Raw genomic sequence first — 23,242 nt, forward strand, 5'->3', positions numbered from 1 at the left:
GGTGGGAATTGGTTCAGTAAATTTCTAAAAGTTGAGGCAATTTGAGCAGGAGGAGACTGCACAGCCTGTTCAAACTGTTCTGTCTGTTCTGGTAGTCAATCCAATCAGACCTGATTTTAGATTTCAAATCCAGTTTCCTGTCCACTCTCTATATCCCATGATTCCCTGAGGCACCAGCCAACTGTCTATTCTCGTCTGAACTGTATTCAGCGATGGCGTATCCACAGTCCTCAGGGATAGAGAATGTTAAAGATTCCGAGGCCATATAGTGAAGTGCTGCCTCCTGATCTTTGTCATAAATAATCTGCCCCTTATTCTGAGACAGTGTCCTCGTTGTTTCAGATTCCCAGGCCCGTAGGAATAATTTCTGAGCAAGTACCCTTTCAAGCCCCTGTTGCTTCAGAATTTGATGGATTCCAATGAAATTACCTTTCAATTTTCTGCAACGTAGACTCGATTTATTCAGATACTCAGCACTGGCGCATCCCGGGTACCCAGACCGTGAACGTGATCGTTTCTGATTCATTCGTGTGTTTGGGCCATCGCTGGCCGGGACACAGACGGGCTCTGGCGAGGAGAGGGTAAGTTGTGGCCTTGTACTGCTGGAATCCATTTGGGTCGGGTAATCCCACATTGATGGGAGGAAAGGAGCTCCAGGATTTTCAACCGGTGACACGATGGAACTGAGGTGTTTTTCCAAGCCAGGATGGCGAGTGGCTTGATGTGGAATTGTCACCTGGTGGTGTTTCTGTGTATCTGCTGAGCTTGGCACTCCAGGTGATCATGCCGTCGGTCTGGGAGCTGCTCTGTCAGGAACCTTAGTGAATTTCTGCAGTGCATCTTCTCTATGGTACACACTGCTGCTGCTGAGTGTTGGAGGTGGAGGCTGAGAAAGTTGTACTGCAAGTTTATTCTACTTAGACATGGAGAGCACAACGGTTCTGTTATACAAGTCTGTTAATTGTGCAAATGTCGATGAGATTTTAAACAGATTCACTCCTTCCCAGACAATAGGCTGAGGGACATCACTTGACTGCTCAACTTTCTCATTGACATTTCTTTTTTTTTATGATTAGATTCCCTACAGTGTGGAAACAGGCCCTTCGGCCCAACAAGTCCACACTGCCCTGCCGGAGAGCAATCCACCCAGACCCATACCCCTACACCTAACACTATGGACAATTTAGCATGGCCATTTCACCCTGACCTGCACATCTTTGGATTGTGGGAGGAAACCGGAGCACCCGGAGGAAACCCACGCAGACACGGGGAGAATGTGCAAACTCCACACAGACAGTTCCCCGAGGTGGGAATTGAACCTGGGTCCCTGGCGCTGTGAGGCAGCAGTGCTAACCACTGAGTCACCATGCTGCCCTTAATTTCATCTGGGAATGAGATGATTGACAAAGATGGTTAAACTCAGGGCAGTATCAGTTACTGCACACAGACTATATATATGTGTGTATATGTGTGCGTGTGCACGCACGCGTGTGTCTATGTGTTTGTCTACCCCTGTATGACTGTGTGTGAGCGTGTGTCTATGTGGCTTTGTCTACCCCTGTATGACTGTGTGTGTGTGAGCGTGTGTCTATGTGTGTTTGTCTACACCTGCATGACTATCTGTGTGTGTGTTTGTGTGTTAGTGTGTCTCAGTGTATGTGTGTCTCTCTGTCTCTGTTGTATTGGGGGCTGTATCCATTAAATGGGGTTGAACCTCCCTCTATCTCTTTCTCTGTCTATTCTTCTATTTAAGTTGATATAATGCTGTTGGTCATGTTGATGTGTGTGTGTGTGTGTGTGGGGTGTGGGCCCACCTCTGCCTGCAATGGGACACAGTTTGTCCTGGAGGGAAGTTTAAATGAATGAATGAATTAAAACCTGATGAATCAATTTCTCTGACTCTCTCTGGGTCAGTGTCTGTCCCTCTTGCGTTTAAAGTGATACAATGCCACCCTCTGCTGGGCTCCCCGCGCCACTGCACAAGCGGCAGGTTTCTTTATGGGACAATTTGCTCCTGTCCCTGACCATTCTATTGGTTCTGACAGTCTCACACTGACCCGAGTGACGCAAAGAAGCAAGGGTCAGCGCGGTGACATCTCCCCCAAATGGCCACACCCATGGGGCAAGGAGGAAGCGGGAGAAGGCAAGAGGTGAACTTGGGCCTTATCTTTTAGGATTAGCTGATGAAAGACTTAACAGTGAACAGGTTTGTTCAATACCATCAGTTGCATGGCACGGTGATCTTTTGCTGTAAGTTCTGTGTCCTACGATCCTGCTCCACTAGCTACCTGACAGAGGGGCAGCGCTCCGAAAGCTAGCGCTTCTAAATAAACCAGTTGGACTGTAACCTGGCGTTGTGTGATTTTTTAACTTTGCACACTCCAGTCCCACACCGGCGCCTCCACATACATGTCTGAAATTAGTTCTTTTTAAGAGAAATCTTTCACCATCTTGTAACAAGGCAGCACCCAGTCCCTGAAACACGGGCGTGGATTACTTCAGTGAAAGAATGCAGGACGTGTTTAACTGTTAGGAACCACGACAGAACATATTTAGCATTTTTATTTGCCCTTCCAGGGATGTGCATGTCAGATGGGGTTATCCATGGGAAATGCGGGGTTCCAGTATCAGGATTGGGTCTGGCGGGATACTGTTCAGAGCGGTCACTTGGACTGAATCTGCACTGCCAGCAATTCCTGCTTCTCACTGAGCTGGATGGCTACTTTGTGAAGGGCAGGGCAGGAGTTAACCATACCAGCTGAGATCACCCAAACGGACCCTGCTTCTGGGATCTGCTTCAGCCTGGGAATGTATCAGTGTCTGTGTGTCTCTGTCCAACCGGGGTCCCCTTGTTCAACACTTTCTGACTGTAAACTTAGTCTCTGTGTGTTTCCACTTCTTCGTTTCGGTTTGATTCCCCTCAGGCACACCTTCAGCTTCTCTGTCCACCTTGTCGCTCCGTCACCGTGCCCTGTAGCACAGGAAGCCTCACGCCTCTGTCATTCAGTCCGTCCTGATCACGGAAGTCCCTTTACACACCCAGCCCTTGCTCAAGACGTGGTACATCTCCGGTGCAAGCTCAAAACGTTAACTCTGTTTCTCTCTCCACACCCCTGATGCTGGCGGGTCGGGTGGACGGTATTCCAACACCTTCCCGTTTCTCTTCAGCTCAGTCTGCAGGATACAAAGCGCATGGACAACAGGCTAATAGGAACTATGTTACAAACCGAAACTGAGCCCAGTGCTTCCCGTGCCCCACACCCTGAGCGTCTCCGGAATTTTAGTTTTGTTTCCCTCAGGGAGGTATCACTGGGGAGTGGGGGGGGGGTGGAGTCTGTATCGACCGCTGCTGCACACCGTCCACCTCTTCTCCCTCATCCGCCGTCCGGACACGCCTTGGCGTGCCCACTTGCCACCGGGCGGTGGGGATCCCCAGTGGAGGGCTCTCTACGCGGGAGTCCTCCCCCTTTCTCTCGGGGATCTGGGGTGGAGGGCGCTGCACGCAGCAGTCCCCTGCAACCGCAGATTGCGGTGGTTCACGGACTCCCAGCCCAACTGCTTGTTCTGTGGCGCTGTGGAGTCCGTGGACCACGTGTATATTGGGTGTGGGTGTTTGCACTCCCTTTTCGATTTTCTAAAAAACCTCCTCCTCTGCTTTTGGTTGCACTTCAGTCCCATGCTCCTGATCTTCGGGCACCCGGTACGGAGGAGGGAGGGCAGGTCTGAAAACCTCCTCGTGGGTCTGCTCCTGGGCCTTGCCAAACTGGCCATCAATAGGTCGAGGCAGCGGGCCATGGAGGGGGTCGTTAGGTCCGACTGCCTGCCCCTCTTCCGCGGTTACGTTAGGGCCCGGGTGTCTCTGGAGAAGGAGCACGCGAGTGTCCACCAACACCCTGGAGGTGTTCAGGGAGAGGTGGGCGCCGCAGGGAGTGGAGTGCATTATTTCACCCTCCAACTCTATTTTGATTTAATCCCTGCCCTCCCCTTCACTGTTTGATCACACAGCATTGCCCCTTGATGTGAAGGGCAGTGTTTGTCACTGGCCACCCGGGTGTTTTCCTATCTTCCTGGTGGTGGGATATAAATAAAGATTTGTGCACTTGGTGTCTTTCACTGTGTCTCTCACCTGCACACACACACCATGGGGGCTGGGTGATAAAAATATAAGCACAAAGTGAATAAGAAAGTAAATAAATAGGAGTGTTAGGAGCCCCCAGTGTTGTCCTCACTATAAACTTGAGCATCATGTACTTCCTCCTTAGATCCGTGAAAATGTGCCATTGATTTTCTTTAATAATCTGCTTTAAATGAAATGTCTTTATCACTAGAAAAATAAATAAATAAATAGGAGTAAAAGCAAATTACTGCGGATGCTGGAATCTGAAACCAAAAGAGAAAATGCTGGAAAATCTCAGCAGGTCTGGCAGCACCTGTAAGGAGAGAGAAGAGCTGACGTCTCGAGTCTAACTGACAGAGCTTTGACAAAGGGTCAGTTAGACTCAAGACGTCAGCTCTGTTCTCTCCTTACAGGTGCTGCCAGACCTGCTGAGATTTTCCAGCATTTTCTCTTTTGGAAATAAATACGAGTGTTCCCTGAAAAACTGGTTGAATGGTAGGGCTTGGGGCCTGGCTTTGCTGCTCCTCTCCCTGGTAAAATTGCTGTTTCTCTGTCTCCAGCTGTTACTGTGAATTGTTTTAAACTGTGAATTGTTTAATCAAATATAATAAGTAGGAGTGTTTGATCGGGCAGCATTGTCCTTTGATGTGGAGGGGCACTCGGGTGTTTCCTTTATTTACTAAAGAAGAGAGGATACAAAAATGAAGCTGAGCTAAATAAATTACAGATTTTAGATAAACTCTCTCAATGGCAATATGGATTTGAGGAAGAGCTGTGCAAGCTGTTTTTCTCAAAAAACAGTCTGTTTTTCTCAAACTGGTTAGAGTATCCCACGGCAGCTAACTACTCAGGTCAGACAGGTGAAATGTTTGACGTGCGCAATAATGATTGAATGCGGATTCCCAAATTATCTGTATCATATTCGCTACCCGGTTTCTCTTCTGTTTAAAGAGATATCTCACTGAGTGGCACACTGTCTCCACAGTGAGAGTCTCTTCAGGGCACACTGCCTGTCAGTGACCAGATGAATAGCCAGATATACTCAGCAGGTCATCCTCACTTTCTCCTCAGTCTGAGGCAATCCAACAGGATGAACTGTTCGAGCTGATGACATTTCATCAGGACTAAAGGAAGCTGTAAATACAGCAAGGGTTAAGCCAGCAGTGTGGGTTTGTGAGTCTATCTCTTTAGTTTCTGATTCGGAGATGCCGGTGTTGGACTGGTGTGGACAAAGTTAAAAATCTCACAACACCAGGTTAGAGTCCAACAGGTTTTATTGGAAGCACTAGCTTTCGGAGCGACGCTCCTTCATCAGGTGGTTGTGGAGTGTATTCTAAAAGATGAGAGACTTAACAAACAATCCAGATCTTTTTTAATGTATAATTTCAGTTACATCGCACTGTAAACTTTTGCTATAAATTCTGTGTCTTACAATATGCTACTCCACAACCACCTGATGTAGGAGCAGCGCTCCGAAAGCTAGCGCTTCCAAATTAACCTGTTGGACTCTAACCTGGCGTTGTGTGATTATTAACTCTTTAGTTTCTGTGTTTGTCTGTGTGTGTGTATATGTCAGTGCGTGTGTCCGTATCTCTGTCTGTGTGTGTGTATATGTCAGTGCGTGTGTCCGTATCTCTGTTTGTGTGTGTGTGTGTATATGTCAGTGTGTGTGTCTGTATCTCTGTTTGTGTGTGTACGTATCTCTGTTTGTGTGTGTGTGTGTGTATATGTCAATGTGTGTTTCTGTATCTCTGTTTGTGTGTGTGTATATGTCAGTGTGTGTGTCTGTATCTCTGTTTGTGTGTGTGTATATGTCAGTGTGTGCATCTGTATCTCTGTTTGTGTGTGTGTATATGTCAGTGTGTGTGTCTGTATCTCTGTTTGTGTGTGTGTATATGTCAGTGTGTGTGTCTGTATCTCTGTTTGTGTGTGTATATGTCAGTGTGTGTGTCTGTATCTCAATTTGTGTGTGTGTGTATATGTCAGTGCGTGTGTCCGTATCTCTGTATGTGTGTGTATATGTCAGTGTGTGTGTCTGTATCTTTGTTTGTGTGTGTATGTCAGTGTGTGTGTCTGTATCTATGTGTGTGTGTATATGTCAGTGTGTGTCTGTATGTCTGTTTGTGTGTGTGTATATGTCAGTGTGTGTGTCCGTATCTCTGTTTGTATGTGTGTGTATATGTCAGTGTGTGCGTCTGTATCTCTGTTTGTGTGTGCGTGTATGTCAGTGTATGTGTCTATATCTCTACGTGTGTGTATATGTCAATGTGTGTGCCTGTATCTCTGTTTGTGTGTGTGTATATGTCAATGCGTGTGTCTGTATGTCTGTTTTTGTGTGTATATATGTCAACGTGCACATCTGTATCTCTGTGTGTGTATGTCAGTTTGAGTCTGTATCTCTCTGTGTGTGTATATATGTCAGTGTGTGTCTGTATCTCTGTTTTTGTGTGTGTGCTTGTTTCTCTGTTTTTGTGTGTATATTTCAATGTGTGTCTGTATCTCTGTTTGTGTGTGTGTGTATGTCAGTGTGTGTGTATATATGTCAGTGTGTGTATCTGTATCTTTGTGTGTGCGTATTTGTCAGTGTATGTCTGTATCTCTGTTTGTGTGTGTGTATGTCAGTGTGTGTGTCTGTATCTCTGTGTGTGTGTGTATATGTCAGTATGTGTGCGCCTGTATCTCTGTTTGTGTGTGTATTTGTCAGTGTGTGTCTGTATCTCTGCTTGCGTGTGTGTATATGTCAATGTGCACGTCTGTATCTCTGTTTGTGTGTGTGTATGTCAGTGTGTGCCTGTATCTGTGTGTGTGTCTATATGTCAGTGTGTGTGCCTGTATCTCTGTTTGTGTGTGTGTGTGTGTATGTGTGTGTATGTCAGTGCATGTGTCTGTATCTGTGTGTGTGTGTGTATGTCAGTGCATGTGTCTGCATCTGTGTATGTGTGTCTATATATCAGTGTGTGCATCTGTATCTCTGTTTTTAGTGTGTGTGGGCCCGTCTCTGCCTGCAATGGGACACAGTTTGTCCTGGAGGGAGGTTTAAATGAATGAATGAATTAAAACCTGATGAATCAATGTCTCTTTTGCTCCCTCATGTGTTTAAAGTGATACAATGCCACCCTCTGCTGGCCTCCCCGCGCTACTGCAGAAGCGGCAGGTTTGTTTGGAGAAAGCATCAAAGCCTGTGGGCTGTCTGAGTTTGCTCCAATCAACCAATCCAGTTCTCCCCCAGGAGGATGAGTGGAACAGCTTGTTGCTATGGCAACGGGCTGTCAGCTCTATACTCCTTTCATCAGCCTGTAACAAGGCATCATCCACCCCACCCTTGAAATACCAACCTGAATTGCTTCAGTTCTATATTACGGGACATATGTGACTGTTAGGAACTGCAGAACGGTGCATACCTTTATCATTATTGTCTGCAGATCCAGGAATGTGCAGGCTAACTGGGTTGGCCAGGGGTAGTGCAGGGTTACAGGGATAGGGAAGGGGGTGTGGGCTTTGGTGGGACGTCGTTTGGAGGGTTGGTGCAGACTCCAAGGGCCGAACGGCCTGCATTGCGTGGATTCTATGATTCTCAGCTAGCTCGATGGCTGCTCTGTGAGCTACCCATAACAGCTGAGGTCCCCCCCTGAAGGTTCTCGGCAGAAGTGGGTGCTGGAGATTAGAGTCAAGGTGAGAGCGGTGCTGGAAAAGTGCAGCAGGTCAGGCAGCATCCGAGGAGCAGGAACGTTTCAGTCAGGAGACTATGTCCTTGATGTTTTTCAATGGGGTAATAAACCAGGCCAGGCTCCGATCAGCCTGGTTTGGTACAGAGATGAAAAGGAGTTTGAGAGGCCTTTTGTTTTTACGTAAACAGATGAGAATTCAGGCCAAGGTGGTCATGTTTTAGAAGTGACCTGTACAATGAAAGGGGAGTGGTCAGCTCTCTAGCTGAGCTGAGCTGTTTTATTTCAGTCTGGAACTGGTTGGTAGTTCAACAGTGAGCTGTGTGGAAATTCTTTCTCTTTCTCTGCCCTTCAATTCCAACCTGTAAACATGTGTTCCATTTAGACTGGTTTTTAAAGGGAGTTTGCTTATTGGGACTGATGTGTGTATTTGGAACAGTATAATTAGGTCTAGTTGGATAGACTGAGTTCTGTAGGGGTCCTTTATTCTGTTCTTCTGGTATTTCATTGTGTAATTTTGTGAATAAAGTTTTGTCTGTTTTAAAATCAAGTAGTCAACTTAGCTAGCTTACTCTGGGTAATGTTCACACACACACACACACAATGGTATGAGCTCTCTTTCACACACACACACATACTGAGGCATGGTCTCTCTCTCTCTCTCTCTCTCTCTCTCTCTCTCTCACACACACACGCAGACATTTGAGTGACGATGCTGAGCTCAGACTTTCACTGAATGGTGACATGGTAGCTCAGTAGTTAGCACTGCTGCCTCACTGCACCAGGGTCCTGGCTTCGATTCCAGTCTGTCACTCCGTGTTTGCGTGCGTTTTTCCCAGGTGCTCCACATGCAGGTTAGGGTGGATTGGCCGGGCTAAATTACCCATAGTGCCCAGGGATGTGCAGGTTAAGGTGGATTGGCCGTGCTAAATTACCCATAGTGTCCAGGGATGTGCAGGTTAGGGTGGATTGGCCGTGATAAATTACCCACACTGTACAGGGATGTGCAGGTTAGGGTGGATTGGCCGTGCTAAATTACCCATAGTGTCCAGGGATGTGCAGGTTAGGGTGGATTGGCCGTGATAAATTACCCACACTGTACAGGGATGTGCAGGTTAGGGTGGATTGGCCGTGCTAAATTACCCATAGTGTCCAGGGATGTGCAGGTTAGGGTAGAGTGGCCGTGCTAAATTACCCATAGTGCCCAGGGATGTGCAGGTAATGGTGGATTGGCCATGCTAAATTATCCATAGTGCCCAGGGATGTGCAGGTAATGGTGGATTGGCCATGCTAAATTATCCATAGTGCCCAGGGATGTGCAGGTAATGGTGGATTGGCCATGCTAAATTATCCATAGTGCCCAGGGATGTGCAGGTAATGGTGGATTGGCCGTGCTAAATTACCCATAGTGCCCAGGGATGTGCAGGTAATGGTGGATTGGCCGTGCTAAATTATCCATAGTGCCCAGGGATGTGCAGGTAATGGTGGATTGGCCATGCTAAATTATCCATAGTGCCCAGGGATGTGCAGGTAATGGTGGATTGGCCATGCTAAATTATCCATAGTGCCCAGGGATGTGCAGGTAATGGTGGATTGGCCGTGCTAAATTATCCATAGTGCCCAGGGATGTGCAGGTAATGGTGGATTGGCATGGTAAATTGTCCCACAGTGATCAGGGATGTGTAGGTTCGTCAAACGAAATGTAGAGTTTGGGTAAGGAAATGGTTCTGGATGGGTTACTCTTCGGCGGGTCAGTGTGACTTGTTGTGCTGAAGGGCCTGTTGGGATTCTATGATTCTATGATGACTTCCCCCCTCCGACAAAGTCGTGTAAAGTGCCCAACATGTCCCCAGTCCTGTGATGGTGAGCGGGGGAGGGAATGTGAATGGGGAGGGGGGATGGTGGTGGAGATGGGGAAATGTTGGGAGGAGCAGGCATGTTATCAATATTTTACATTCCCAAACTCTGCTGAAATATGTGTGAAGGTGAAAGAATATAAAAGATTTAAAGCTAAGTTAGTAAGGTCGAGAGACACAGAGAGAGAAAGAGAGAGAGAGAGAGAGAGAGAGACACAGAGAGAGAGAAAGAAAGAGAGAGACAGAGAGAGAGAGAGAGAGAGAAAGAGAGAGACAGAGAGACAGACAGACAGAGAGAGACAGAGAGAGAGAAAGAGAGAGACAGAGAGAGAGAGAGAGAGAGACAGACAGAGAGAGAGAGATAGAGATAGAGAGAGAAAGAGAGAGGGAGAAAGAGAGAGAGAGAGAGAGAAAGAGAGAGCTCTATTCTGGGAACTGCATACACAACAGAAAGATTCTGAGATATTCTCAGCAAATATCCCCCTCTCCCTCCAGTCCGGTGTCTGTTGGGGGGGGGGGGGGGGGGGGGGGTGGTCTCTAGGCAGACTGTCGGCTGCTGGTGTGAGACCAATGTTTAATATTTTCAAACTGCGCTGATACCACTCACAAGGCTTCATAAAGATTAAAAAAAAACACACACACACACACAAGGCATGTGAATCTTTTCTGCCCCAGAATTAACATCTCAGTGGGAGCAAAGATCCGACAGCGCCCCTGTACTGGGAATTAACATCTCAATCCCACAGAGACCTCCCCAGAGTGACAGACGTTACAACGGGTCAGAGACTGCAGGAGTGCAGTCCACGAACACCTCACTGAGAATAAATGTGGACAGGCATTTGTCAAATTCACTCTCAAACCCTGCTCTCTCTCTCTGTCTATTGAGAGAGTGAGCAGCTCTCGCAGTCTGTGTGTATATATGTATGTGTTTATTGATGTTTCAAGCCTCTGGCTAATTGCTGTCCTATCATTTGTTTATATTTCAATCTTGCTCTGATTTTATTCAATATATTGGGGATGGGCTGGGGGGGGGGGGGTGCTTTTAAACCTGGGATCTTGCTGTGTAACTTTGCTTCAAACTCCTCTCACTCCCCCTTTCAACCTATCTTTTCTTGCGTGTATCCCAAGGACATTGGAAAGCTGCAACGTCAAGATCCAAAATGTTCAGGGCCAGGAAAATCTTGGACAAGAACAACCTCCAGGGGGGGAGGGATATGGTTGTGAGGCCTGAGGCCTGGTCGATAGGCTGCACCCTGTGGGGGCCCAGGTGAGTTGTGTGTTTATTTACCCTGAGATTTAATCTCGTCTAGGGGACCCCGAGTTTTAGGGGCCTCTGGTTAACTGGCTCCTGTCGGATTGCGGCCCTGTCATTTTTAAAACAGTTTTGAAGCCTGGGGTTAAAGTACGTCAACCCCAAGATCTGAGAGGCAGACTCCCCGAGGAGGAAATTAAAACCCATATGATGTGACCTTTTCTGAAGACTTGTCATAAGGTCAGAGTAATGTTGGTTATAGAGAAGGCAGGATGAGAAATTTTGACAGTGAGAGAAAGGGAGTGAAAGAAAGAATTGAAAAATTGAGAGAGATGGGGAAACAGACCGGGAGAGAGAACGTGAAATAGCTAGAATGTTTGATTTGGGGGTGACAGGAAATAATTAAACTGAAGCAGCGTCACAGAGGGGAAAAAAATTCGAGTAACTAGCTGCTGCTGCATTGTAGCATGTGGGATCGTGCTGTGCACCAGTCTTCCCAATGCTATCATTGAAGGCAGTGAGTGTTTTAATCAGCTAACCCACCATCTCAAAGTTTTTCAAAGGGTCTGCCATGAAAACTCAGCTCATTGCTCGATATGTTTGTGTTTGTATGTTGCGAAGAGATTGTCTGTGTCACTGAGAGAAGGAAACCTGGGATCCTGCTGTGCTATCTTTCTGTGCTATCTTTCCTGCTTTGCCTTTCAGTTAATACTGTCTCTTTCCTCCCAAAGGATCTTGCCGGCCATTTGAAGATTCAAAGAGTGAAACTTTGGGATCAGGAAACCTTTGAACAAGAGCTTTCTCCAGGGGGGGACACGGTCCTGAGGCCTGAGGCCTAGTCGAGAGGTTGAAGCCTGTGGGAGCCCACGTGGGTTATGTGTTTATTTACCCTGAGGTTTCATCTCCTCTGGGGGACCCTGGGTTTTAGAGGCCTCTGGTTAACTGTCTCCAATTAGATTATGGCCCTGTCATGTTTAAAACAGGTTTGAAACCTGGGGTTGAAGTAACCAGTTCCTATGAGTCTAACAGCACACAGAAACAGACCCTTTGGTCCAACCAGTCCATACTAACCATAATCCCAAACTAAACTAGTTCCATCAGCCTGTGCTTGGCCCATTTCCCTCCAAATATTTATTATTCATGCACTTATCCAAATGTCTTTTCAAGATTGTAACTGTACACTTATCCAGAACTTCCCTGGAAATTCATTCCACACACGAAACATTCTCTGTGGAAGAAAATTGACCCTCATGTCAAAGAGTCACAGAGATGTACAGTGTGGAAACAGACCCTTCGGCCCAACTCGTCCATGCCGACCAGATATCCTAATCTAATCTAGTTCCATTTGCCAGCACTTGGCCCATATCCCTCCAAACCCTTCCTATTCATATACACATCCAAATGCCTCTTAAATGTTGCAATTGTACCTCTGGCAGTTCATTCCATACACGTACCACCCTCTGTGTGAAAAAGTTGCCCCTTAACTCTCTTTTATATCTATCCCCTCTCACCCTAAACCTATGCCCTCTAGTTCTGGACTCCTCACCCCAGGGAAAAGACCTTGCCTATTTATCCTATCCATGCCTTTCATGATTTTATAAACCTCTATAAGGTCACGCCTCAGCTTCTGATGCTGTGAGGAAAACAGCCCCAGCCTGTTCAGCCTCTCCCTGTGGCTCAGACCCTCCAACCCTGGCAACATCCTTGTAGATCTTTTCTGAACCGTTTCAAGTCTCACAACATCTTTCCGATAGGAAGGAGACCAGAATTGCACACAATATTCCAACAGTGGCCTAACCAATGCCCTGTACAGCCGTAACATGACCTCGCAACTCCATACTCAATACTCTGACCAATAAAGGAAAGCATACCAAACGCCTTCTTCACTATCCTATCTACCTGCGACTCAATTTTCAAGGAGCTATGAACCTGCACTCCAAGGTCTCTTTGTTCAGCAACACTCCCTAGGACCTTACCATTAAGTGTATAAGTCCTGCTAAGATTTGCTTTCCCAAAATGCAGCACCTCACATTTATCTGAATTAAACTCCATCTGCCTCTTCTCAGCCCATTGGCCCATCTGGTCCAGATCCTGTTGTAATCTGAGGTAACCCTCTTCGCTGTCCACTACACCTCCAATTTTGGTGTCATCTGCAAACTTACTAACTGTACCTCTTATGCTCGCATCCAAATCATTTATGTAAATGACAAAAAGTAGAGGGCCCAGCACCGATCCTTGTGGCACTCCACTGGTCACAGGCCCCCAGTCTGAAAAACAACCCTCCACCACCACTCTCTGTTTTCTACCTTTGAGCCAGTTCTGTATCCAAATGGCTAGTTCTCCCTGTATTCTGTGAGATCTAACCTTGCTCATCAGTCTCCCATGGGGAACCCTGTCGAACGCCTTACTGAAGTCCATATAGATCACATCTACCGCTCTGCCCTCATCAATCCTCTTTGGTACTTCTTCAAAAACCCCAATCAAGTTTGTGAGACATGATTTCCCACGCACAAAGCCATGGTGACTATCCCGAATCAGTCCTTGCCTTTCCAAATACACCTACTCTTTTGAACTTTGGTGTGCAGGTCATTTGGTCCAAATGATTTATCCACGTTCAGACCTTGCAGTTTTTCTAGCAGTTTCTCCTTGGGGTGATGGCCACCATACTCACCTCTGCCCCTCGACTGTCTTGAATGTTTGGATATTACTCATGTCTTCCACCCTGAAGACTGACGCAAAGTACCCATTCAATTCCTCAGCCATTTCTTTGTTCCTCATTACTACTTTGCCAGCGCCATTTCTCGTCGACCCAAAGTCCGCTTTTGCTTCTCTTTTACCCTTTATATATCAAAAGAAACACTTGCAATCATCTTTTATGTTACTAGCTTGCTTCCCCACACGATTAATATTTTCCCTCCTTATTTCTTTTTTCGTGGTATATCACATCTGCTGCTTGTCCCTTATGTATTATGTTAGTACATCCTTCAGTAGGTTCGTCAGACATGTTCACCCTTTCAGAAATCCATGTCAGCTTTGCTCTGACATCATGACTTTTACTAAATATATTCCTTACCTTAGCCACAGTTGAGCCATTTCCCCTGGCGTGCTCTTTCACCCAAAAGGTGTGTAGACTTTTGTACATATTAATCCTTATACGTTAACCACTACCTATCCAACGTCATGCCTTTGAATGGAATGTTGGCATTTGTTGCGAAAGGAATAGAAAATAAAAGTAGGGAGACTTTTCTGCAACTTTACAAGGTATCAGTGAGATTGCACCTGGAGAATTGTTCACGGGCGTGGACACCTTGCTTAAGGAGGGATACCGGGGCTTTGGAGGCAGTAGACTGGAGTTTCATGAGATTGATTCCAGAGATGAGGGGATATGAAGAGATATGTGTGAAGTGGAGGTACCAGGTTATGATCCAACAAGTTTATTTGAAATCACTAGGTTTCGGATCACTCCTCCTTCGTCAGGTGTTAGTGAATATGTAGAATTTTAGACAAATACTACCGAGAGTTTAGAAGAATGAGGCGAAATCTGTTAAGGTACAGAAGGTTCTAAAGGGGGACTGATATTGTGGACTGAAAGAGGATGTATCATCTTATGGGGCAATCTGGAATGAGAGGGCACAGCTTTCGAAATAAAGAGTAGCCAATTAAATAAAAAAGATGAGGAGAATTTACTGCTTCTCATCTGTGGAATTCACTCCCCCTGAGTGCGGTGGATGCTGGAACATTAAGGAAGTTTAAAGAGGAGATCAACTTTTAACGAGGAACTGGTTAAAGGGTTACGGAGAGTGGACAGACAAGTGGAGTAGAGGTCACAATGTAATCACCGATGGTTGTGTTGAATATCGGAGCAGCTTCATGAGGTTGAATGACCTATCTGTACTCCTAGTTCCCATGAGGGTACCCATTCTATCACAGCCCGCTCACCCCTCGTAACTCATACTTTCACACTGTCCTTTGTTTCAATATAAGATCCCAGATTCAGATGGGACTGGTTCACTTTCTATCCCAATGAAGCGTTCAATCATGTTTTGGTCACCTTTTGCTGAAAGGTCTGTCACATGAAGATTATTGGTAAACCCCTTCTCTTTGCACAAAACCCAATATCGGTAAAGTGTTTCCCTCATTAGTTCATCAGAATACTTGTTTATAACCCATATTTTACACATTTCACATGTACACCCACTGCAGTCTTATTCCCAATGTGCTTCGTTCAGTGTGTATTTGGATTAAAATGATCACTGGTTCCTGCAGTTCCCTTGTTGCATGAATCTCTAATTTCCTGCTTCATGCCACCCTGCCTTCCCAATTCTGCTTGGCCACCTGGAGATAACTCCGACTAATATTTTCCATCTCGTGTTGCTTCTGAGCTCTGCTCAGGCTGATTCCACAACTGGATTCCTTGTGCCAATACCTTTTCTCGCTCTTGCACTGATTTCATCTTTGACTTACAACATGCCCCCATCGCCTTTTCCTTTTTATCTGTGCTTCCCAAGGATTGAATTCTTTTGGATATACAGCTCCCAGCCTTGCTCATCTTGCAGCCCTGCCTCAATGATCCAATTCCAGTTTTTTCCGCTGGTATTTCATCAATCTTCCATGCACTCAGTCTTTTCGACATTCCCACACATTGCTATACACTATCCCTTGTCTATATGGTATCTTTGCACATTCCTTTGTACTATGGCTCTATTTGCTGTTCGCCATTGCGTCGACTGCCTTCCCCTTTTTATTTTCTGCTTTTCTATCATCAATGTCCAACGTTATTTCCCTTGTTCCTGTTTTCAAACTCACGTTCCCACCCACCTTAATCCTCCAGCTAGCCTGCAACGTGCTGTCGTTAGTATGATAGAAACAGTTCCATTTTCAATAGTGCTGATTGCCAGCAGCGAAGATACACAGCTTCTCCAGAGTGAATGCTGGCATTAAGTTACAAAGTGAAAAGGGTATATAACATAAAGGGAGTGTGGCTAAAACGATACAATGCACTGGTCAAAGCAAATGTGGAATAGCATAAACAGGTTTGGTATTCTTACCTTCGGATAGATACACTGGCACTGTAGGCAGGCCAGAGGACATTCACTAGGAAGATACCAGCTATAGGGGAATTGTATGAGGAGGAGTGGTTGATGAGTTTGGGCCCGTACCCGTTGGAATATAGAAGAATAAGAGGCAGACTTAGTGAAATATAAAAGATTCTGAGGGGACTTGACAGGAGAGATGTGGATAAACGGTATCCCCCATGTGGGAGAGATTCCAGGGTCAGAGGGCACCATCTCAGTATAAGGGATCACACAGAGCTGAGGAGTAATTTCGTTTCTCGCAGGGGAATGAATCCGTGGAATTCTTTGCCACGGAGTTTGGGTCATTAAGTGTGTTCCAGGCTGAGACAGACAGATTTTTAATCAGGAAGGGAATCAAGATTTAGTGGGAAATTGGAAAGAAAGTCGAGTTGAGGAATATCAGATCAGCTGCAATCTCATTGAATGGCAGAGTAAACTTGATGGGCTGAATGGCCTACCTCTGTTCCCATGTCTAATGTTCTTATAGCAATGTCTGTCAGGTATTAGATCGGTAAAAGTGAAGGGAACCTGTTTAGCAATTTACGCCTCCCTCGCATTATTGTAATCAGTAATTGCTCTGTAATATCTGGGACTTTCAGTTCAGCTCAGCCTAGTAACATTGCCCATGCTCCTGCCCATTTTCAGCCTTTTATTTAAATCAGTCCCACGGTTCCCTCAAGTAGGGAGATTGGTCACCTGAAGTTGGCATTTTCGGGAGTTGATGTGCCAAATGGGTCTGAGCACCATAGTTCCTTTCAGACTAATACAGCTCTCCCACAATGAAAAAAAAGTTTAGTGCAGTTCCACAGACAAAGGGAACTGCTGAATTAATGCCAATTCCCAAACCTTTACCGTCTTTTCTCATCTATACAATATCTCAAATTGGAATAGGACTTCATCAATAATAGGAATTGAAATCAAATCTGAACGTATTGCAGTCCCCAATTCCAATACATTACCTCAGACAAACCCAGGATCTAAAGCCACCACTGCATTATAATCCAACACTGATTTTCATACCAACACATCTGTATAGTGACACTGACTCTGGGTCGAATAAAGCTCCTCAAATTGATTTCCTTTCTGAAATCGAGCTCAAGTGAATAAACCTTTAACTGGTGTATCGTCTCACACTCATGCAGCACCCCATGAGAACACAGATCCACAATCAAATAAAGCACTTGAAATGTTAAAAATCATCTCAGCTGATTACTGTTGTAAATGAATACTGCGTCTCTCTTCAAAGCAACACTTCAAAAACTGTAATTTATAGAGAACCTACCGATATAACAAGACCATTCAGATGGATACAACTGATGGGTCCTGAACTGAAACTAACTATGAAAGTGATCTCTCAATCCAGTCCATTATGTTTACAGAGTGCTCAAACTAACAAGTCGAAAAATTACATTTAAAGTAACCGTTACAAAGGCAGTGCGGGTGATGCAGCTGTCTCTGTGATATCCGTACTGAACCAAGGCACTATTGTGCTGTTTGTCAGAACAGGCAAAAGCGAAACCAACCCCCCGCCCGTCCCAAGCTTTTCAATGTTTAATTGATCATAGTCACTTACCCGGGATGCCAATGTTTGCAAGTTCAGGGTAATATATTTTCACAAACTTAATAAATAATACAAGTATTTTCCTTTTGTCAGAGCCCCTTCGTGTTGCAGGAGTTTGCTGCTACTTACGTTCTGAGGTGAAACAGTCCCAGTTTATACCCTTTAGCATGTCCACCGGGTCACCAAGGTCACAACATCTGAAGAAGGGTCACTGCACTCTCTGTGTAAACGTTGTATTCTCGGGCTGTCTCTCTGTTTTGTGTAGGTTGACCTATGCTTCAATTACTTTGTCCGAACTGCCAACCCTGTTCCAGAAGCGACCGTATCTGGTAAATGTGATTTGCAGGTGTTGAAGGGGAGGTTGTACAGAATATTGAATTTGGCACAATTAAGAAAAGGAATCAATTTGAGGGGCTTTATTAAGCCAAGCGTCAGCGGCGCTCTGCATTGGTGTGAAAAACAGCATTGGTGGTTTTAGATGTTGTGTTAGTCTGTGGCTATATTAGAATTGGTTGGGAGTCACCAATATTAGTCATAATGCAAGAATATTTATCTTCTCAGACATCGCTGTGGCCTTGCTTCAAGAGAGGACCAAAAGGATCTGTTGAAGCAAACAAACATTTCTTTAGCTGAAATGTTGGACAGAGGATGAAGGGCTGGGAGCACTCCAGGGCTTCATAGTTTATGTATTAGTGGGCAAGAGTCCAAGGAAGATTAGATTAGATTAGATTAGATTAGATTAGATTAGATTAGATTAGATTAGATTAGATTAGATTAGATTACTTACAGTGTGGAAACAGGCCCTTCGGCCCAACAAGTCCACACCGACCCGCCGAAGCGTACCCACCCAGACCCATTCCCCTACATACACCCCTGCAACTAACACTACGGGCAATTTAGCATGGCCAATTCACCTAACCTGCACATCTTTGGAATGTGGGAGGAAACCGGAGCACCCGGAGGAAACCCACACAGACACGGGGAGAATGTGCAAACTCCACACAGTCAGTCGCCTGAGGTGGGAATTGAACCCAGGTCTCTGGCGCTGTGAGGCAGCAGTGCTAACCACTGTGCCACCATGCCGCCCGGTGAGTCACAGGTCCCACAGACTCACAGATCTCCTCCAAGAATAGGGCACAGTGGCAGTTCTCAAACATCAATCCAGCTGTATTGGGAAGTAAAAGTTCATGAGGTTTGCACCAACTGTCCAGCCAGCCAACTGAAAAAAAAGACCCAAGGAATTCCAGTTTCCGTGACAACGCACATTTTTATAAGCTTGGATGTTGAAGATAGAGTCTCCAACCTTACTCCCATGACATGACCTGTTATTGAAAATGTTATTAAGCTCAAGAGAGTTCAGGAAAAAAAATGCCCAGGATGTTGCAGGGAACGGAGGGTTCGAGTTGTAAGGAGAGGCTTGGATAGGTTTGGAGTTTGTTCACTGCAGAGTTTTATAAAATCATGAGGGATGTGGGAAAGACGAACGGCAGCTGTCTGTTCCTTCGGGCTGGTGGGCATATTTTTATGGTGAGAGGAGAAAGACTTAAAAACGACCTGAAGGGCAATGTATTTTCACACATTGTGAGGTTCGTGTGTGGGATGATTGTCCAGGGGAATTGGTGGATGTCGATTCAGTTCCAACATTTTAAAGACATTTGGATAAGCACATAAATAGGAAATGTTTGGAGTGGTATGGTGAGACTAGTCTGATTTGGGATTATGGTGAGACTAGTCTGATTTGGGATTATGGTCGGCACAGACTGGTTGGACCAAAGGGTGCTGTATGACTCTATGAGTGGGTGGTCAGGGGTCTTTCCCTCCCCATGAGCCCGCTGTCCACGGGTGTAGGAAGGATGAGGAAGTTGATCCTCTAACAATTCGATCACGTCATTTCTTGTCCTCCTGTAATGACAAAGCGCTAACGATGCTGGAGACGTCAAAGGAAATCAGAGCGAGCTGGATGAACTGCTGAAAGCATCTTTAAGAGAGGCAGAGAGACAGTACGATTCAATATGATCCTTCCTCAGCGTCAAACTCGCACTAGGACTTAAATACGGGGAATCAAAGACAAGGAGCTAGCCCATGTCACCGACACAAATGCAACACAAAACAGATCATCATTTAGACTGTTCGAACCCAGTTCAATCCCATGACCAAGGGTCTTCTAGCCAACTGATATTGCTAATATGCCACGGCGCTTAACATCACAGCTAAAGCTTTGGAAGTTTCTTTTCTTTTAATTGAAGAACAAACATAGCAATATCCAATTCTTAACGCTGCAAGTCCTGTCTGGTCGTGCAGTGATCACTGGGGCTAGGAATGTAGACGGGATTAGCAATTTGCAGACATAGGTTCCAATCACAGCCAGTGGCATGATTTTCAATTTAGCAAAAGATAGGATGAAAACGTTAGCCGCATGGTAACTATTGGCGCAAAAACCCTGTCTCGTTCACAAATATCCCTCTAGGGAAGAAAATATGCCGCCTCCATCCACTGAAGGTGACATTTGTGTTACGACACGAGGTAAACTTTCCTACTTAATTTCAAACCAGCAACACAGAAACGATTTCTCCCGTGCAGTAAACTGTAAAATATCGAGTGGCCAAGAACTATGTAAAGTAAAAATTAACTTTATTTCTTAAAGTGCAAGAGAGAACAATTAAATAGCCACTATTTACAATTTCTTTCTCTATCCTATCTTTCAGCTTCCCTTGTGTAATACTGGTACGATAAAACTCCCAATTAAGATGTGCAAAACGACTCTTCGTATCTCAATACCAGACAAGTGTAGGTTCTTGTGTTCGGATCTTCCTGTGTCTTCTTTTCACCTTGTTAGGAATTATTGTGTCACAGTTCACTAATCGAAAAGGTACCATTTGAGAGTGTTTTTCAAGCAGTCTGTTACATGCTAAGACTTAGCAGTTCTCCTCTCAACTGTGCAATTTTCCCCTGGTCTCAAACCCCAGAGCATTGGATTGTATCGTTGGTTTTTAAGCTTGTCAATATACTCAATTCGAACTTGATTAGAAATTGGTATTTTCTTCCCGGTATAATTTAAACTGATTGGTCGAATTCGAATTTGCTTTTTTTTTTATCTCCAGGCAATGAAGTAATTGAGTGGTTCAAGCCAGTGTTTCGTCGTTGACTTATTGACAACACTTTGTGCAGTGTCCGGTAGTTCTCCTTCCTTTAACTCTCTTAAAAGTACACCCACATCTTCATTACTTATGACTCAACACCAACAGTAAAATGGTTCACTCTTAACTGCTTTCTGATATGGCCTGAGGGAACCTCTCGGTTGCCTCCTCCCCAAGGCAAATAAGGATGCGTAATAGTTGCTGTCCCAGTCAATGGTACCCTCATTTCATGAATAAAATATACCCTTAATTAACCTTGTTGAATTGTAGCCTTGCCATTTATGGAATATCAAGTCAGCTCAAAATGATTTTGGTTGGTCTCTTTGCCAACCTGTGTACATGAGAACAAATTTTATTCATGGAGTTGGAATGGGATCATGGAGTCACTGAGGAGAAAGTGAGGACTGCAGATGCTGGAGATCAGAGCTGAAAATGTGTTGCTGGAAAAGCGCAGCAGGGTCAGGCAGCATCCAAGGAGCAGGAGAATCGACGTTTCGGGCATAAGCCTGAAGAAGGGCTCATGCCCGAAACGTCGATTCTCCTGTTCCCTGGATGCTGCCTGACCTGCTGCGCTTTTCCAGCAACATATTTTCAGCATCATGGAGTCACTCCAAGTGATGGAGGTCATTCAACACATTGAGTCCACATTGGCTCTCTGGCAAGCAGTCCAGTCAGTGTCAATGACCCACTCCATACACATAGCCTGGCCACATTATTTCATTCAGCACCTCTGCAAAATCGTACAGGAACATTTCATGATTGCTGCTTTTCCATCTCACATGAAGGCAACACGCCTCATTCACTGCAATTATTCACCCTGCGATCTCCCCACAAGTATTCCTCAAAATCTTACATCAGTACTACTTCATCCTGTTATGATTTTCAAACGATAATAGTGTTATCTATATAGCCTCATAACCTTGAGAACTGCTTTTCAAATCTCTGCTGAAGCTTTTCACATCAAGATATAAAAGAAATTTCAGCCACTTCAACCAAACCTTGCAGCTGAAGTGTCTCCCTGCTGGGACGAGACCTGAGTGCAGCTCCTGTCGCTGAAAGCGAGCATTCAGATGTAGCAGGGAGTGAAGTGGGAAAATGGTATGCTGGCCTCAATAGCAAGAGGGTTGTAGTGCAGGAGCAGAGATGAATTGGTGTAATGGTACCTTGATGAGGATGTTCCTGGAATACCAAGTGCAGTTTTGATCTCCTTTCTGAGGAAGGGTGTTCTCGTGCAGGAGGGGAATGCCACAAACATTTACCAGACTGGATTGGTCAGGATTGCATTGACTGGATTTTCGATGATTTGATACAGAATTCAGAAAAAAATCCAAGAAATTCTGCCAGGACCAGACATGACGAACACTGGATGATGGAGGACTCCAGAAGTAGGTGGTCACTGTCTAAGGAGACGGAGAATGTGATTGAGGGCTGAGATGAGGGTGGCGTATCAGTGGATATCTCTGCCACACAAGGTGAATACGTTCATGATATTTTCCTTCGGGCTAAAGGGATCTAAGCGCATGGAGGAGAAATTGGGAGATGGGGATTAAGTTGGATGATGATTCAACATGAGGTTGAATGGTATGTGATAATGCTGCTCCTTTAACAAGGTTGTGTTGTCATTGATCTTTCTCTAAAGGGGTCTTAAAGGCAGATGTTCCGATATGTCTGGAAATATATCCTTGGGAAAGCTTTGGAGCCTTTCTCTTAAAACACATGGACAATGAAAGAGGAGGGGCTGGTTCTCCCAGTTCAGGGTTTGATTTGGTTTGGTTTTAGCAAGCAGTCTGTTTGTGGCTGCTGGTCCAAGAAACAGGTACATGTTGATTCTCCCTCTCTCCGACATCTCTCCTATAAGACCCTGTGTTTGATCTTACATTTGTTTGCCAAGAGGTTGGTTGTGGCGATATAGCAGGTATTTGGAACAGCATCATTATGTTGCAATCGAATCGATTGGGTTTTCTCATAGGTTAAGTTTTTTTTAAGATTAGATTCCCTACAGTGTGGAAACAGGCCCTTCGGCCCAACCAGTCCACACCCACCCTCCGAAGAGTACCCACCCAGACCCATTTCCCCTCTGACTAATTGACCTAATGTTAGGGGGTAATTCACCTGACCTGCACATCTTTGGAGTGCGGGAGGAAACCGGAGCACCCAGAGGAAACCCACGCAGACACGGGGAGAATGTGCAAACTCCACACAGACAGTCGCCCGGAGGCTGGAATCGAACCTGGGACCCTGGTGCTGTGAGGCAGCAGTGCTAACCACTGAGCCACTATTCTACATTCACTTCCCTTTTGTTCGTGATTCATTCAGTAGTCTGTTAATAAATTCTGTTTTGTTTAAACCCGAGTGGTTGGGCGAGCTGCGTCAGACCTGGAATATCCACTCGACCCCTGCTGGAAACAATTGCAAAGTTACCTTCTTGAAATGTTTCGAGAGGGTCTGGCCTGGTTCAAAATATATTGGGGGCTCATTGCGGGATATGGTCAATAGTTTCACTTTGGGATTAGGTTTGCTAGACATACATTTAGCGAGTGGTAGGTGTTAGTGCGTTTTTTTCCCAGGTGTTGTATTCA

The 23,242-nt window shown here is 45.4% G+C and overlaps 1 long non-coding RNA gene across 1 annotated transcript; it reads left to right on the forward strand.

Moving 5' to 3' along the window:
- The first annotated feature begins 274 nt into the window (after positions 1-274).
- On the forward strand, positions 275-17,138 carry LOC148136913 (uncharacterized). The gene is made up of 3 exons (XR_015754376.1): positions 275-581; positions 10,767-10,905; positions 11,622-17,138. It is a non-coding gene; the product is annotated as an uncharacterized LOC148136913 (long non-coding RNA).
- Positions 17,139-23,242: the final 6,104 nt, after the last annotated feature.

Source organism: Chiloscyllium plagiosum, unplaced genomic scaffold (assembly GCF_037043375.1).
Source record: "Chiloscyllium plagiosum isolate Xiang-an unplaced genomic scaffold, Cpla_swu_hap1 HiC_scaffold_44, whole genome shotgun sequence".
Classification (NCBI taxonomy): domain Eukaryota; kingdom Metazoa; phylum Chordata; class Chondrichthyes; order Orectolobiformes; family Hemiscylliidae; genus Chiloscyllium; species Chiloscyllium plagiosum.